At 42.3% G+C, this 17304-nt stretch overlaps 1 protein-coding gene across 1 annotated transcript in view; it reads left to right on the forward strand.

Moving 5' to 3' along the window:
• The first annotated feature begins 7732 nt into the window (after positions 1 to 7732).
• Positions 7733 to 17304, forward strand: part of Phc2 (polyhomeotic homolog 2) — a 104543-nt gene continuing 94971 nt past the window's right edge. Inside the window, exon 1 of the mRNA XM_076860794.1 lies at positions 7733 to 7807. The gene's annotated coding sequence lies outside the window, so the exon portion shown is untranslated. The remainder of the gene's footprint in view (positions 7808 to 17304) is intronic.

The following is a 17304-nucleotide window of genomic DNA, read 5'->3' on the forward strand; positions in this document are numbered from 1 at the left end:
TATTGGTACAAAGCAGCTAAATGTCAGCCACATCTGTAAAATGAAGGAACAGAGACCTAACTGAGCACAGGAGGAGCTAGAGGAGATAACGCACATACGCTCTGTGGCATGTAAAAGAGGCAGGCCTACAATAAAGGAAACCCTAGAAATTATCCATAATGCTAGAACACACATAGCTACACTCCAACTTCCTGCTCCTCATCCCACCCCAGGCCCAAGAGAGACAGAGAGTCCTCATTGCCAATTCCAGGTGTGCAGGACGAGTCTGGCTTAAGGTGGAGAGGCCATCAGTGCCTGGGAATGGGGAACATGAAGGAAGAGAACAGTGCTGGACATCACAGTGGCAGAGCAGGCTGTGCCTCCGGAGAGTCCTCGGTTACTCGGGGAAGTTAGAAATAGGAGTCTCTCTCTTGAAAGCCTGGCCAGGCACCCAACTTCTGTTCAAGATTCCTCTGTATTCTTAAAGTTCCCTGACGCTAAAACTTCAGAGGCTCCAGAACTGAGGTAGGGATTTGGGTCTCAAGATTCCAGACCAGGGCCCTTGAATTTGCTTCTGTTTGAGTAATCCTTGGGCACAGACATCTTGAGCTGTTGGGGTCCTTCCCAAGTGGCACCTGCTACATCTGTCTTACATACAAGGAGGGATTACTATAAAGATAAGGAATGAGTCACAGGACCCAAGGCTGGAGATGGTACTGGGCCCCAGGATAGGGAAGCAATCTGCAAACTTAGTTTCCTGGGAAATCTGAGCAACGGCTCTACTTTTCTTCCTCACTACATACTGACTAGCTCTTTCTTTTTGCTGGTATGCATGGTGCCAACAGCTTCTGCCTATATATCATCTGCATACAAGGGAGGAGCTAGAATTAGCAGAAACGCTGTGGGGGCCTGGAGATGGCCTGGAGATGGTATACGATATGCTCAGCTTGGGTCAGATGCCCACTTAAGTCATTATCTGTGATCTGGAGTGAAGGGCAGAAACACAGGTATATTAGGCTACTCTTCTCCCAACCCTGTAGATGCAAGAGGGGCAAGGCCATTTATAAAGATATTGCACAAGCAGTAGACACAGGTACTTTCTTCATGAGATATATCCAGGGTCACTCAGCTAGAAAATGGAACACTGTTCTGAGGTATCCCCCAGAAGCTCATGTGTGAGACAATGCAAGAATGTTCAAAGGTGAAATTATTAGGTTATAAGAGCCATAACCTAACTGTATAGTGCATTAATCCACTGTTATTAATTAACTGGGTGGTAACTACAGCAGGTAGGGTATGGCTGGAAGAGGTGGATGCGGGGGTAACTTTGGGATCTATATTTAGTGAGCAGAGCTCTCTCTGCTTCTCTTCCTAGCTGTCAAGTCCTGAGCCACATTCCTCTGCCACACCCTTCCACCATGATGTTCTGCCTCACCCTAGGCCCAGAACTATGGAGTCAGACAACCATGAACTGAACCTCTGAAACCATGAGCCAAAACAAACTTTTCCTTCTCCATATTGTTCTTATCAAGTCTTTTGGTCTCAGCAAGGAAAAAGCTCACTAACACAAACACCAAGTCTCAGTGACTCCTTTGCTCTTTCCATTTTGTTCCAATTCAAGATTATGAAATGAAGGCCTCTGTGCCTGCAGGACACCAGAAGTAAAGCCCAGAGCCTCAGAATCCAATGAGGGTTCAGGGAACTGAAGGCGGTATTTTTAATATTGGTTTCCCTGCTGGTCTATAACCTGGAGAGGAGCCTGAACTTAACAAGAGGCCTGGTAGGTAGAAATTCTCAGTATTTGAAGAAGAAAAGAACAAATGAACTAATAATGAATGACTGAGTGAACCAAGAACTGTGCTCCCACATCTCTTGTAGAGATGGATTTTAAAAAAGAAAAGAAAAGAAAAAGGATAACAACAGTAACATTTCTTAGTATTCTAAGGGACTTTGCAGGTTTTAAATCATTATTATCAAGCCAATGAGCGGAGTATTATTATTCCCTTTTAAAAGTAAGAGGCTGAGGCCAGAGAGGTTAAGAAAGACACCCAAGCTCACTAGGTTGATGGCAGAATCATTACAAATCTAAGCAGCCTACTCCAGAGTCTCGCCTCAAACACGGCATCACACCATCTCCAGGATGCCAGCAGGTACCCCAGATTTAAGGAATCAGAATCTGGGGGTGAGCTCAGAGAATCTCTATTTTAAAAAGTTCACATGATTCTGATGCACAACCAGAATTATACCTATAAGTGCCAATCTAAAAAACAGCAGTAAGCCCAGGAATGTGTGGCTACAACAAACGAGGCTGTTTTAACTATTTTGAGGTTTATCTGATTCTATGAACATAAAGCCTGCTGAATGATCATATTGTCTTGTGACAAGGGAACTCAAATCCAGATCAATGACAAAGAACCCTCTGGGGAGGGGACCCTTGAGCAGAAGACCTGCCCAGAGGAACTGCCTAGGAGATATTCTCTCAAGCGGTTCCAGCTAGCAGGCCTCTGTCCTCAGTAGAGTCAGGACTGGCCGTACCTGCCCTAGTTCCTGGACTTTGATCTCCCATCTGACCTCCTGTTCACCCCTGCTCTGATCTGGCAACTCCTGCTGGGTTGACACCCTCTCTGACCCCTGGCCTGCCCCAGTTTTCCGCCTCACTGCTCCAGGCTGATACCTTACCTCATGACAGCTCAGGCAGGACAATATTTGTATCAGCCACCAAGATTAAAATCGAAATGCCATCTCTTCTAATGATGTAGCGACAAATGGAATATTTGTTCCACTGTAACTCTGAGAGTGGAATTCAGGTATCTTAAACCAACTCAACACTGTCACTGAGCATGGGATATAGAAACAGAAATAGCCCTTGGCACAAGCTGGCACAACGTGGGCTTTCATTCGTTGAACAAATGTTTTGTAAGGGCCGATTCCATGACAGTTACTGTATTAACACTGGGAGGTGAAAAAGATGAACAAGTCATTGAGTTTGCCCCCAAGGAGTGCCCTTATGCCCAATTTTGCTGCCATATTCAGAGATGAGATCAGGCTGTTAATTGGACCCAAGAGAAGAAAGGTTATCAGATTTCACTTTCAGAGAAGGGGTGTTTGTAGCTTAATCCAAGGCTCCAAAATGCTTCAAGTACTGGATCAGCTGATGGATACATGGGGAGGTTGTTAATGCCCCAGAGCAGTTTAGATCTGTCTGTGAATCAGAGGTTCATGCCTAGAGGTATGGGTAGCCTTCCTAGGAGGCACCAAAAGGGCCCAGGAGTGGGGTTCAGGGTACCTGTTCTGTTCCTGGCTGTACTCTAACTTGATATGTGATCTTAGACAACTCACATTTGCTTTCTGGACCTCAGTTTCCCCAGACCATGTATTTTTTCCACTCAGTACCCAGATCCTCAAAGCGTATCTGGTAAATGGTTATGGAGTGAATGAGCAAATCTCCAAAGTCTTTTCCAGCTCTGGTGTTGTAAGTCTATGTGCTGGAGACCTCTAAAAAAGAATGGAATTGACCAAGAAGAAAAAGGTTGATCCCCTTCCTGAAGGGCCCTAGGTCATACTCTGTCCTGTCAGAGTGATCTGCCCTTCAAGGACCACCTCCCCTTTCTCTTTGTTCCCATCCTTCATTTTCTATCTCCATTCCACTCTACCCCATATTGTTGTGGGTTGAATTGTGTTTTCCCAAAAAAAGATATATTCAAGTTCTAGTCCCCAGTACCTGTGACTTTATTGGGAAACAAGGTCTTTGTCAATTAGGGTGGGCCCTAATCCAGTGATTATGTCTTTATAAGAAAAGGGAAATTTGGACACAAATACACAGGTAGAACTCCATGTGACAACAGAGACAGAGACTGAAGCGATGCATCCACAAACCAAGAACTGCTGCAGCTTGCCAGCCATCACTAGGAGTTCAGAGATGCATGGGACAAATTCTCCCTCTGAGCCCCAAGAAGGAATCCACCCTAGTGATGCCAGATGCCATACTTCTGGCTTCCTGAACTGTGGGAGAATCAATTTGTGTTGTTTTAACACACCCCAGTTTGCGGTACTTTGTCACGAAAGCCCCAGGAAACAAATACAATGCCATTATTTGGAGATTATCCCACTGATTAACAGAGCTCTAGAGAGCTCTGATGGCCCTGACATCTCTACAATTATACGCTGAAAGTGAGTCATCGTGTCTACTGAGGATCTCTAAAACCAAGAAGCCTGACTTCCCTGTGAGGAAAAAGATGGGAGAGGTCTTCCACATGATTATTATCCAGAAGAGGATGCTGGATGGGGAAAGATTGCCAGATGCTTTTTTTTTTTCCCTCCCCACTAGGGACAGGCCAAGAATAAGGAGCTTTCATCACTGTAAGATGATGTCACATTTATTTTCATTCATTCATTAAACATATATGAAGCACTTACTATGCCAGGCACTGGTGGGTGACAGGACAGAGTGTGTAGATGGATGGAGGAGGAATGCTAAAGAAATAGAACACACATTCCCTGGCTTCTAAGAGCCAAGCTGAGTTGGAGGGGCCTCCATGCAGCCTGACTTGGGGATCAGATGGTCCTGGTGGGGATTCTGGCTCTACCACTGACTTCCATTGAGATCTTGGACAAGCTTCTTAATCTCCCTGGCCCTCAAGCTTACTGTGAGGATTAAGTAAAATGATGTACAGAGCAGAGGGCCAGGATCAGTGCTCAATCAATATTTTGGAGAGCAAAGTTATTTCCAGAAACAGTTCACTAAAAGAGCAGGGTGATTTAGATCAAGCAGGACCCCTCATCACCTCTTGCCAGATACCATCTGACTGAATGCTCAGAGCAATTCTGGGAGGAAGTTAATCTCATTTTATAAATAATGAAACCGTAGCTCAGAGATATCAAGCAACCTAGCCAAGTTCATGTAAGAGCGCCTAAGCACACATTCTTCCTATTCCTGAGTGACATTTACATGCAAATCAGAAGGGGCTGGAGGGCAGCACATTGTTTGGGAGAGGGTCTAGGGCACTTCACTGAAGGCTGCAGTGGCCTGCATAGAAAGCACATTTACCAGATTTACATTTTGTTTAATTACCAAATGTATCTCTAGTCCTTACCATAGGGTGTCCTAAGCACTATATCTTAGAGCCTATAAAATGGACACTGTTGTTTGTTCCGTTTTACAGATGTGGATATTAAGACAGAAAGAGGTTAAGCAACTTTCCTAACATAGTACAGATATTGAATCACAGAAGTCAGAGTGTGCACATAGTGGGGTACAGGGAGGATTGACACCCTCCCACCACCACAAACACACACAAGCCACCCTTTGGTGCTATTGCTGCCATAAGACCATAAGTAATTTGACCCTAAAAGGTGAATGGCAGAATGGGGCTGTTTAGTTCTGGGACCTTCTGAGTCAACAGCTTCTCATCCCTGGTCCACTTCCTGAAAGCTTTTTGCGCCTCAGTTTTGGAAGCCCTTTGAGTACAAAGAGCTCATTTCCTGTGGCCAGGAAAGACGAGACAAGTTCCTGATGACAGCTCATCTCCCTCATTAAGGCGCTCATAAAAGTGTTTCAAGGAGGCTGACTTACAGCTCAACTGTTTGTCAAGATCCTCTTCTGCAAGGAGCCACTCCGGTAATTTGGTGCTAGGAGATGTGCAAAAGAAACCAGCTCCTTTGAGTCCAGGAATTATTTATGATCCCAAGAAGAGAGTATGTCATTTGGAGAGATAACAAGACTTCACCAGCACAACAGGCTATTTAATGTGCCCGAGGGATTCGAGGCAGCGTCAAAATTCCAAAACCAGTTAGGAAGGCTTGAGAGATACTGTTGTACATGTGGGTTGTCTGTTTTGAAGAAAACTTTTGGGACCATGACAGAAAAGACAATAGCTAACAATTACAACAGTTAACCCCCTAGGCCAGGATCGGAACTAAATGTTTTTTGTACAGTAATTCATTTAATTCTCACAATCTTCCAATCCTATTTTCCAAATAAGGAAATCTAGGCACTGAGAGGTTATATAATTTTCTTGAGTTCACACAGCCAATGAGTGGCCAAGACAAGATTTTAATTGAAATATATCTAAGTCTATGTTTGTGCTCTTAAGCATCAAATAGTCATAATTTAGAGAGAATTGGGTTTTAAGTCAGTCCAGTAAAGTGGAAAGCATGTGTACACACACACACACACTTTTCAAAATTCTTTACAATGCCTATACAGTTTGGCATATTTCATTTAAGACTTCAGGTCCCATCCAGTCATTCATATATAGTACTTTAAACTTAAGAGAAATACTGAGCTAAAAATGTCTATATGCAGATGTTTGTGCTTTTAAGCTACCCTGCCTCTAGGTGAGCTATGGAATCCACAGGGGTGAAAATAAAGAGACAGAATTCTAGAGTGCACCTACCGACCCAGTGACTTCTCTTTTAATATTTAGCCTCTGTAACCTTAGCACATGTCACTTGTCACAAGATATACTTGCTATAGGTAAGTTTACATCTTGAAAGTTCTATTAGAGAAAGGAGTTCTAATGCCCAATCCTAAATTAAATGACCCTGGTATAATGAAACTCTACAAGGCTATCTTTGGAGCCAGACAAACCTGGATTTGAACCCTAAATCTGCTATTTGCTAGCTGTGTAACCTTGGGCAATTTGTTTAATTTGCAAAAGTTTCTTAATCTGTAAAATGGTTACACCTATAATACTTCATTGAGAAGGCTGAATTTAAAAGTTTCTAAAGAAATCAGTTTGAGAATATATGAATAATAATAATTAAGCTGGGCGAGGAGGCACACGCCTGTAATCCCAGTCACTTAAGAGGCTGAGGCAGGAGGATGGCGGGTTCGAAGTCAAACCTCAGCAAAAGAGAAGCACTAAGCAACTCGGTGAGACTCTGTCTCTAAAATAAAATAGAAAATAGGGCTGGGGATGTGGCTCAGTGGACAAATGCTCCTGGGTTCAATCTCTTGTACCTCCCAAAATAATAATAATAATTAAACCTTAGCTCTTAATAGCTATCTGACCTAAGGGAGGTCACATCCCCTCTCTAGGCCTCATTTTCCCTAATCAGTAATGTGGCTATATCTATTCTGCCTGCTAACCTCAAAAGTCATTGCAAGAAAACAGTAAGGAACTGGGCAGCTCATGTATGAGGATTTTCTCAACTGCTTGGGATACCTGGAATTGTGAAGAGGTGTTGGGAGACCCCTACTGGAGAAAAAAACTCAGGAGAGTCCTGGGCCTGAAGTCAGATCTACACCTTTGCTGTTTGGTGTGGTTGTGTGGCCTTGGATGAGTGACCTAATTTCTCTGGGGCTCCGTTTTTCCTAATATCAAGTGAAGTTAATAGTACAAACTTCTCAGGGTTACCCAGAAAATCATATTCGGCAGAAAAGTATTAAGCACGTGATTAAGTACTCCGTAAGTATTTGCTGAATCTGAATCTCGTTGGCTGATCCAAACTCAGCCCCTCTCCCTACGTGGGATGGGAAAAGTGCTACGCGGTACTGCTAAGCCGAGCTCAGGTAGAGAAGATGCTCCCGGGGGCCAGCGGACTCTCCACTCCCCCGCCCAGTCGTTGCCATGGCCACCGGTTCAGGTCTGGAGCAGCAGGGAGGCGTGTTTAGCCCAATCCCCGCCTTTCCAGAGTGACTATTGGCTAGAGCAGCCACGTGACGGCGCTGGTATGCTAATATATGGTAATAGCCCCCACGCCCCTCCTCCCCGGGCCGCGTCCGAGTAGCCAGCAGGGTGCGCGGCGCCGAGCCGAGGGGGCGGGCTGAGGGGCGGCCCCCGGGAGAGAGCGGCCAGGTGGAGGAGGAGCGCGAAGGCGACCGCAGGTAACGGGCGGGCGCGTGCGCGCTGGGGTCGGCTCGCGGCGGACCGGCAGCTCGCGGGGGACTCCCGGCGCCGCGCTGCTGGCTTAACCCTTTGGGCACCCAGCTGTCACGGAGCAGCGGGGCGCGGCGGCAGGGCCCGGCCGCGCGAGGCGGGGCATTGCCGTGGGCATCGGCGGCAGGCGGCGGACGGTCTGACCCGGGATCCGCAGCGCGGGGCCCGCGCAGGGACTGAGCAGCCCGGGCGGGCGACCTGCTGACCGCGGCACGCCGGGGCCCGGGACCCAGCCGAGAAGAGGGCTGCGGCGAACTCTGCGGCCCGGGCTTGCGGGAAGCTGCGGGGAACCGGCTGAAGTCCTGGCACTCGCGCGCTTAGGGAGCGGGATCCGGTCCGGCGCAGAGGCCCGCCTCAGCAGCCAGTGGGCTTCGCGGCCTGCGTCTCCGCCACTGTCCCGCAGAGTGCGGGGGGAAACCGGGGGTCGGGCCTGATCACGCGCCCCCTCCTCAGCCGCGGCCTGACAGTCCAGCCGCCGGCACTTTTGACCCAGAGTCAAGCCTGGGGTCGGGCACGGGGAGGGAGGAATCCTGAGGGAAGAAGGCGAGATTGGTGCGTGGGGTCACCAGCCAAGGGAACCCGGTTGTTGGTACTGGGAGGAGAGGACAGTCCCCTTAAGAAAACACAGGCCCCAAAGTATGAAAAGGAAATTTACCCAAGAAAGGCACTGGCCCCTTGTTTTCTGTGCTGGGTCAGATGACCTGACACCCATGGAAAAAGGTCACTGCGGGACACCTGGATCGGGTCTGTCATGTACAGAGGAAGCAGCTGTTTTACGTGAGTTTCTAACAAATTTCTTATGAGGAAAGATTTAAATTCATCTTTCTCCCCACCCCCCTCCTAGGACTGCTACAGAAGTGACGTCTTTTAATTATTCCCCCTCCCCCAATTCACTAAGACTGGCGGCAGCTTTAGGCTCACAGTGTAATTTAGCTTTCACTGCAATAGAAATGGTAGGATGGGAGATGTGCCACTAATATTTAGTTTGCCCTGGGAGTTTTCCTGTTAGGGAAAATGTTTTCATCTCCCATGGTGATGAAAAACCTACTAATGTACCAGTCATATCAATAGAGTTTCATTTATGAGTCTAAAGCCTTTTCTTCAAAATCAAGGGAAAATGTGGTTACACATGTAAAGTACCAGGAACCAAATTGATTTTTTGCAAATGAAGTGCAAATTGCACTTCCGTGTTGCTCTTGATGTCTTTTATCACACAATAAACACTTGGTGTATGCTAGGCACTCTGCTATGTCTTGGGGATGCCATGATAAATAAGATAATTAGTCCTTGTCCTCAAAGAAGTAGTGGGAGAGACAAAATTGTTAGCATAATAGAAGAGGGAACAATTAACTGTGTAGAAGATCAGGGAAGAACACACTTAAGCAAGGTGATAAAGGATGAATAGAGTTTGCTTTGCAAGGAAGAGTGAAAGGATTTGAAGATCAACCAAAGCAGAAGGACCAGTGAATGCAGCCACTTAAAGAACGGTTTCTCTGGGGAATGGCTTTATATTGTAACGATGGCATTTTCCCTTTCTCTACAACATGCCTTTACCAATATTACCTAGAATTTCTCAATTCTTATTACATTCCAGTGGTATTTGTTTTTCTCCCTCATATTTTACCCTCATCAGTTTTTCTGAGCCTCATTCCTGGTCTTTGTCATCTATATCTTGGCAAGAAAGTTTCCAACAAGTAGAAGTAGAAACGGGGTAGTTTACAAGACTTCCCAAGGTAGGGGGCCTGAAAACTGGGCACTAGAAGCAGCCTCCTGGGAGGACAGATCTAAGCCACACAAAAAGAGAAATTCAGGTCATAGCCAGGGAAGCAATGCTGGATGTCAAATCTGTGAGACCTAGGGAAATGAGTAATAGGATCAGAAACTAGAAGGATCTGAATCAAAAGAGGATTGGACTATGCTGGGAGTTAGGGCAAGCCCATTGGGGACAGGCCATGAGTCACGCAGATGAGTCAGAACCCACTGTGGTGTAAAACAACTGTAGATCTGACAACTTCAAGCACCTGTGCAGCAAAGGACAGTGTTTTTTCCTTGGGAAACTATTTCCAGTGCTGTCTCCTTTCTGTTCTCTCTTCCTCTTTACTACTTATCCTCTTAATCCCAATTTCTACCCATGATTCACTTTTGTAGGATTTCTTTTACTAAGGTCTTAACTAAGAGAGCAGAGAAAATCCTATTCTTCTGCCTTAGCATGTATCTCCAGACCTATAAATAGTCCTTTTTACCTCATAAGCCATCAACTTGCCAGCCTATTTTTACTTTCTAGTCATTTAGAAGCAGAGCACAAGGGTAGGTGACAAAGTTGTAAGATGGACCTTTTCTCCAGAGCTCATCTAATGTTTGAATCATTAAAGTCCTTTTAGCTTTACATAAACCAAAATTTGTTTTTAGAATGAACTGTGGAGATTTTTTGACACATCTCTTGTGAACTACATTACAGATTAAGCTGTGTAAAGAAGGTAACTCAGGGGTGATGTGCCTAAAGTGCTTTGCTAAGATTGATAGTTGTGTAAGTTCTAGAAAATCATGGGCAGTATTTAAGCAATCTTCTCAATCAGTATATTTACCGAACACCTGCTTGTGTGCAAATACTGTGCTGTATTTGTGCTTTGGAGGAGACAGGAAAATGAGAGAGGTGGTGTGGTATGGGGTTATTCTCAGTTAACTAGGATTTAGATCCCAGTTCTACCAGTTACTTGCTGTATAACTTTGGGCAAGTTGTTTGTTTGACTCCTGTTTCTTCATCTGTAAGAAAACCATTTGCCTCATACTATTTTGAGGAGTAAATGAAATCACAAAGATAAAGCATTAATTCAGCACATTTTGGAGGTTCTAAACGTGTTATTTTAGGAGTTAAGAAAGAAAAAGATCATCATGCTGGTTATAGTGGTGCATACTTATAATCCCAGCTACTTGGGAGGCGGAGGCAGGAGGACTGCAAGTTCAAGGCCAGCTTCAGCTACTTAGCAAGATCCTGTCTTAAAACACAAAAAAAGAGCTGGGAATATAACTCAGTGGTAGAGCACTTGCCTAGCATGTGTGAGACTCTGGGTTCAATCCCTAGTTCCAGTTTAAAAAAAAAAGAAGAAGAAAAAGGAGGAGGAGGAGGAAGAAGAAGAAGAAGAGGAAAGAAGAAATAGTCATGAATTATCTTAGGGCTTCAATTTTAAAAGGAAAGGGAAGAGGGACTGTGGTTGTGGCTCAGAGGTAGTACACTTCCCTGGCATGTGTGAAGCACTGGGTTCGATTCTTAGCACAACATAAAAATAAATAAAATAAAGGTCTATCAACAACTAAAAAAATATATATATTATATATATATATATATATATATATATATATATATATATTTTTTTTTTTTTTAAGGAAAGGGAAGAGAAGGGAAGGGAAGGAAAGGAAAAGATCACGTGAGCTATGGACTATGATTACTAAAGAAAGCTTTTTCAGAGCTATGGTGAATTCTGTTGGAAGGAAAGTGGACAGGATTTCCTGATGGGAAAAATAATGTTAATTAAACATTAGGTGGGGATATAGATGAAAGTTTCAGGCATCAATTAATGAGGTTAGCCAGTCTGGCAAGATCAGAGGATTTAAGTAGAAAAGTGTGAGACTGGAAGAGTTTGTTGAAGACATACTGTCACAAGCACTGAAACGCTGTAGATGACGGAAAGCAGATTTTTGGTTAGGAAAATGTGAGGTCATGGAAATAATATTTTTAAAAGATTCTCAACAGTCATATGGAGAATAGACTTTAGTAAGGAGAGAAAGAAAATTTTACAACCAGTTAGTTGGCTATTTAAAGGATGTTAGTGTGAGGGGATCAGGAATTGAATAAGGGTATTGCAATGACAACAATAAAAAAATGTGTCTAATAAGTATTATAAAGGAGAAATGAACTAGACTTTGTGACTGATTGGATAAGGAGGACAAGAGATAAAGTAGCATCAAATGTAGTCTTGACCCTAGGTGAAGGATCAGCAAAAATAGGACAGAGGAAAGAAAGCCAGGGGAGAAGAGAAGATACTAATATCCTGAGAGAATGCTAGACTTTTCAATGGACATGCCCCACAAGTGTTTGGAATTTGGGGGCTAATGATCAAAAGAGGGAAGATAGGGAATTGTATGTAGAGAAGGTAGTAACTGAAGTCACATGGTTAGCTGGGTTCACCACTGATTATGGCATAAAAATGGAAGTATGGAGAACCAAGAACTGAGGCTCAGAGATTAGCCACACTTAAGGATAAGGAGGGGAAATGGAGCTAGTACGGCAGAAAACAAGAAATATTAGAAAGGCAGAAGGACTCATTTATTCATCTAAGGCGTGCATCCTGTTCACCACTATTTGTGGTGCCCTGGTGGATGCATGGCCATGCTGCTAACCATGAGAGTGCAGCCCCACAGAAGTCACGAGAAAAAGGGTTTCAAGCTGGGAGAGTAGGTCCGCAGTAAGAAACTATGCAGAAAACACGGGAAACATCCATTATATTTAGGAGATAGGAGGTCAGAGTAACTTTTTGAAAGTGATAACTTTAATTTGGTGGGGGCAGAGAAACATGGATATTAAAAGTCAAAAAGGCAGGGGTGGGGAGAATTGTACATGAGACGTAGATAAGAAATGGAGACAGCATGCAGATTACTCTGTGTATGTTTGGCAATAAAAGGAAGAAAAAATAGGAAAATGGTTAGAAAAAGTAGCAGAGTCAAAGAAAAGATTTAGTCTTCCCTATGTGCCTCATTATTTTGTTCTAAACTGGTGTTCTTTTTCTTTTGTGACCTTAATAGCAAGTCAACAATTCATTTCTTCAACTTACTGCTTTAATAACTATCTACCTGTACATTACACTGAACAGTAATAGTACAGTTACCATTTATTAAGTGCTAGGCATTGTGCTAAGCATTTTATATATTCTATTAAATATCCCATTTAATTCTCACAAGCTGGATTCTAATCACACAACCTCTTGGAAATATGGAGAGGTGAAATACATCGCCTACGATCGCATAGCTAATGAGTAGCAGAGATAGGATTTTAATCCAGCTCTGACTCTTCAGCTTTTCTACAGGACCATGCCTTGCTGTCTCTGAAGGCAGGGCCAGCTTCACGGACATGCAACCTATGCAGTCTCCCAGGACCCTGTACTTAGAGGGGCCCTGTGCCTGATTTAGTGCTCTATTGTTGCTGGCTTGCAATTTCAGTGATTTTTAACAAGGGGCACTGCGTTTTCATTTTGCACTGGGCTCCACAAATCTTGTAACCATTCTGGCTGGGGTATCAATCTGCCTTTAGGTGTAAAGCTGGGAAAGTATGCCACGCTGTAGCCTTTATTTTGGTCAAGTGGCCTAGAGTCCTTGCTGTGTCATGATGCACAATCACATTTTCCTGTCTTCTTCTCATTTTGGTTTGGTGGTATGAAGAGGGAAAGAATATAATTTGAATTTTAAGTGGATTCCCAGTCAGTATGAAAAGAATAGAGAATGAATAGACAAGGAATTATTTACTCAAAATGACTTCTGGAAACTCATCCATTATATTTCAAGGGTATTATTTGATAAAGGTATAATCCTGTGTTATTTTACTCCCAGTGTAAATAAAACACGAGTTCATTTCTGTTTCCTTTGTAGTCAGATGTACCCATGTGCCTGTGGAAAGCTAAGGAGACCACTTTTCAAACTACTGAAACAGAAATTAGAGTTGGACAGTTTTTCTGTGACTTATCTGTTTTATTCTGGTGCCTTTTTACCCAGACTGCCACCACCCTTTCACTCCCAAAGCACAGACTGCCCTGTTTACCATAGTGTCTGGAATGCTCATTTTCTGCTTTTGCCTTTATTGCTCATTCTGTTAAAATTTCATGTACTCCCACAGACCATGAAAAACAGAAAAACTTTTTTTTTTACATTTTCTTTCTTTTTTGCCTTTGCTTGAACCTGAAAAATTAAAAAATTAAAATTTTTATGGTTTTAGTGGTTATTATTCTCTTGAAAACAATTTTTACTCACCTTCTCGCTCCTCCTATTCTTGATCTCCCTGAGAAAGTACTAACCAGGTCTTGACACCAACCAACCACTTGACCTAGTCCTATGCCAGCCAACCCAGATGTCCTCATGGAGGAAATCAGACAGGACTGAGTTTGTGTTTCCTCCTTCCCTTACCTATCTCCTTCCTGTTTGGAATGTTTGTTTTCCTTTCCTATTCCCAACATGGATCAAGTAAACCTAAGAAAATGTGAGATTAAAAATATGAAAAGATTTCCGGTGCAGTATAACTTATGGCATACCTTATGAGGCAGTTTAGGTGGCTACGTGTTCTCCATATTCTCTTGTTTGTGCTATGATATTGCTACATAAGAAATTACTCAAAGTTTATCAGCTTAAAACAATCAGCTCCTTTATCTTTTAAGGCTCTATTCAAGCATTACTTCTCGAAAACACATCCATCTTGCTTTTATTGACTTAGTATCTTTCCTCTCTGGTCCTCCTTTGTACTTTAACATCTCATGATAGCATTTACCACATTTTTATAATTTCTAGGGACTGTGTCTTTTTCATACCTATAGCTCCAATTTCTAAAACTATTCCTTGAACATGATAGATGCTTAATAAATGGTTGTTGAACAATCTTAAGAATAACTACTACCTTTCTTATCTTTTACACTACTCTTTAGAAAACTTAGGTATACTGCAAAGTATCCAGCCTTGTGTCATAGGACAAATATATCTTTGTTCATCTTCCCATCTATAGATCTATTGTCACTGAAGGTAAAAATGTAAAGGTTTATGTCAAGGACTACTTGACATGCCAGTTCTCTGGCTCTAGTGAGGACTCAGCCTTCTCTCACTCTGTGAATCCCTGTGCCATCCCTTCTCTAAAACCAGTTCCAGATCTCATATGAAATCATATAGTTTCAAAGTCAACATTGTTTCACTTTTCAAATATTTAACTTGAGACTTTATAAAGGCAGGGTCTGTGTCTGAGTGTTAGTTGCTATATTCCCAATACCTGGCACTAGTAGCTACTTAAATAGTTGGCGAATGAATTAATGGAACTCTTTTCTTGAAAACTTATGCTCATTCCTACTATCCACGTGCTGACTTCTCATATGGCCTAGACTTCTGCCCTGGTCCTTAATTCTTTTCTCCAATGCATAACATAGCTTACTTAGAACTAAGTTACCTTGTTGTCTCTTGGTCTTCCTAACTAATATTGGCCAGATGCCCTTGGGACAATATTCTTTTCTTTACCTCTAACCAGAAACATCTAGCATATGTATTCTGTTTTAAAATATTGAACTAAATAAAATTGCACTCAAATTTCTAAAGTGAATATGTCCTTTTTAAGAATGAGTTTGGGGGGCTGGGATTGTGGCTCAGCAGCAGAGTGCTTGCCTCATATGTATGGGGCACTGGGTTCGATCCTCAGCACCACATAAAAATAAATAAATAAAAATAAAGGTATTGTGTCCATCCACAACTAAAAAATATTTTTTAAAAAAGAATAGTTTTGGGCATAAACCAGGGTCTAAACTTTTTTGTAAGTGTATTGGACTGATTGACTTGTAAGCTTCAGCAGTTCAATGCAAATTAATTTTTATACCAACCAGTGAATCAAAGGAGGGGAGGGAAATGAATGGATGTGTAAATATGGTTGCCAGGGCAACTTTTCATGACAGAAGGGAGACCTCACAGGAATTTATACCATCCCTAAGAAGCAATGTAACCTGATCTTCCTCTGTTCTTTCTGATAGGAGAAGGACATGAAGAAACCATAGGTGCAGATAAATGGGGCTTGAGACTTAGAGACCTAAGGTGTAAGTTCTCCAAGTTAATGGAGTTCTTCAGGGCACCTGACAACTAGCATAAGGCTCCTGTTCCTTTTAAGGAACCATCTGGAAATGCAGAATTTCTGTGAACCCATCTCTGAAATAGTATTTCTTTATTCAACAGTTATTTATTTGGCATTTTCTAAGGTCCATTGCCCAGAAGGGAATAAATATAAGAGGTTAATAACTATTTGGAGGTAATGGATTACACCTAGTGAATGTTCCTTCAATTTTGCTGTAAATTACTTCTTTGAATAGAGGATGACAGAATTAATTAAATATTTAATGTTTTATAAAAATAAAATTGACTTCTGTAGAATAAACATAACACAAGTGTATCTTGTGCTGTATTTGTGTTCTTCAGCCATTGCTCCTGAGAACAGCCTAACTTGCTGATTCGTAAAGCCTTACCCTAAGGTAGAAGTTCATTTAGTGGCAGTGTCATCTTTACTGTGGATTTAGTAACCATGAAAGACAAGTCCATCTTCTTAAAGGCTAAAATCACAAAACTCTCCTTATTTTTGCTATAGGTGGTGGGTAGATTGAGAATTTAAAATCTTGTCTGCAAGATGTGGTTGAAATATCAAACCTTGCCCCATATCTGAAGCCTATTATTTACTGCTGCTTTAATTTTCTTTTCACTTTTATTCTGTGTTCAGTTATAATAAGGCTGGCATTTGTTTGAAGAAAAAAAAACATATAACTTTAAAGCCTTTTAATCCTTTAATGTACTGAGGTTTTGTTTGGTGCCTGCTAGCTTTCATTGACCTGCAGGGAGGCAGGAGGTGAGGGTAGCAGCAGGGACACTGAAGCCAGAATGCTTGGGTTCCAGCCTGCCTCTGCCACTCTTTTAAGTGTGACCTTCATTCTTCAAGTCTCACTCTGTGCTTACTTCTTCTTTTGTATATTGGGGATAATCATGGCTCCTACTTCTAAGAATTATGGAACTATATAGGTTAATACATGTAAGGTGCATAGAAAGTACTTTGTAAATTTTTCTTTTTACTATTTCCTGTGACCTCCAAGATAGCAGAGTTGATTCCCTTTAAAGGAAGAGAAAGTTGAGATGTATAAATGTATAATAACTTCCCCAAAGTTGTTCAGTAAGATTGAGCTCATTATTCTTACACTTAGTGTGGCACTGAAATTTCCTATTCTGCTTTATAAAAGAGAAAGAAATTGAGAATTAGAGTAAAAGGGAAGAACTTTGCTTTTGGAGCATTTTGACATAGAAATTACTTCACAAAAGACACTGAGGCTCATGAAAATGAATTTTCTCTCTCAAAGGCAGAATGAATGTGAGAAATGATTGGAATAAATATAAGAGAATATCATTTTGAGCCAGGATTATAGTATATCCAGCCCTGTTATTGATAACAGGGGACTATTGGATGGCAGTACAACTGTTGCCAATCATGTCAAAATCTTCTAATTACAGAGGTGAACTTACCCATCCCTCACAGTCCTTTAGTATCCCATTCTTTCTTGTTCACCTGAATATATAAGCTTTATTTCTATTTTTGACCTTTAAATCTATTTATTTATCCAAGAAACATCTTTAAAGCTTCTTTACCTCATTTTTATGGATGCCAAGATAGACACAATCC

This window comes from Callospermophilus lateralis, chromosome 7 (genome assembly GCF_048772815.1).
Source record: "Callospermophilus lateralis isolate mCalLat2 chromosome 7, mCalLat2.hap1, whole genome shotgun sequence".
NCBI lineage: Eukaryota > Metazoa > Chordata > Mammalia > Rodentia > Sciuridae > Callospermophilus > Callospermophilus lateralis.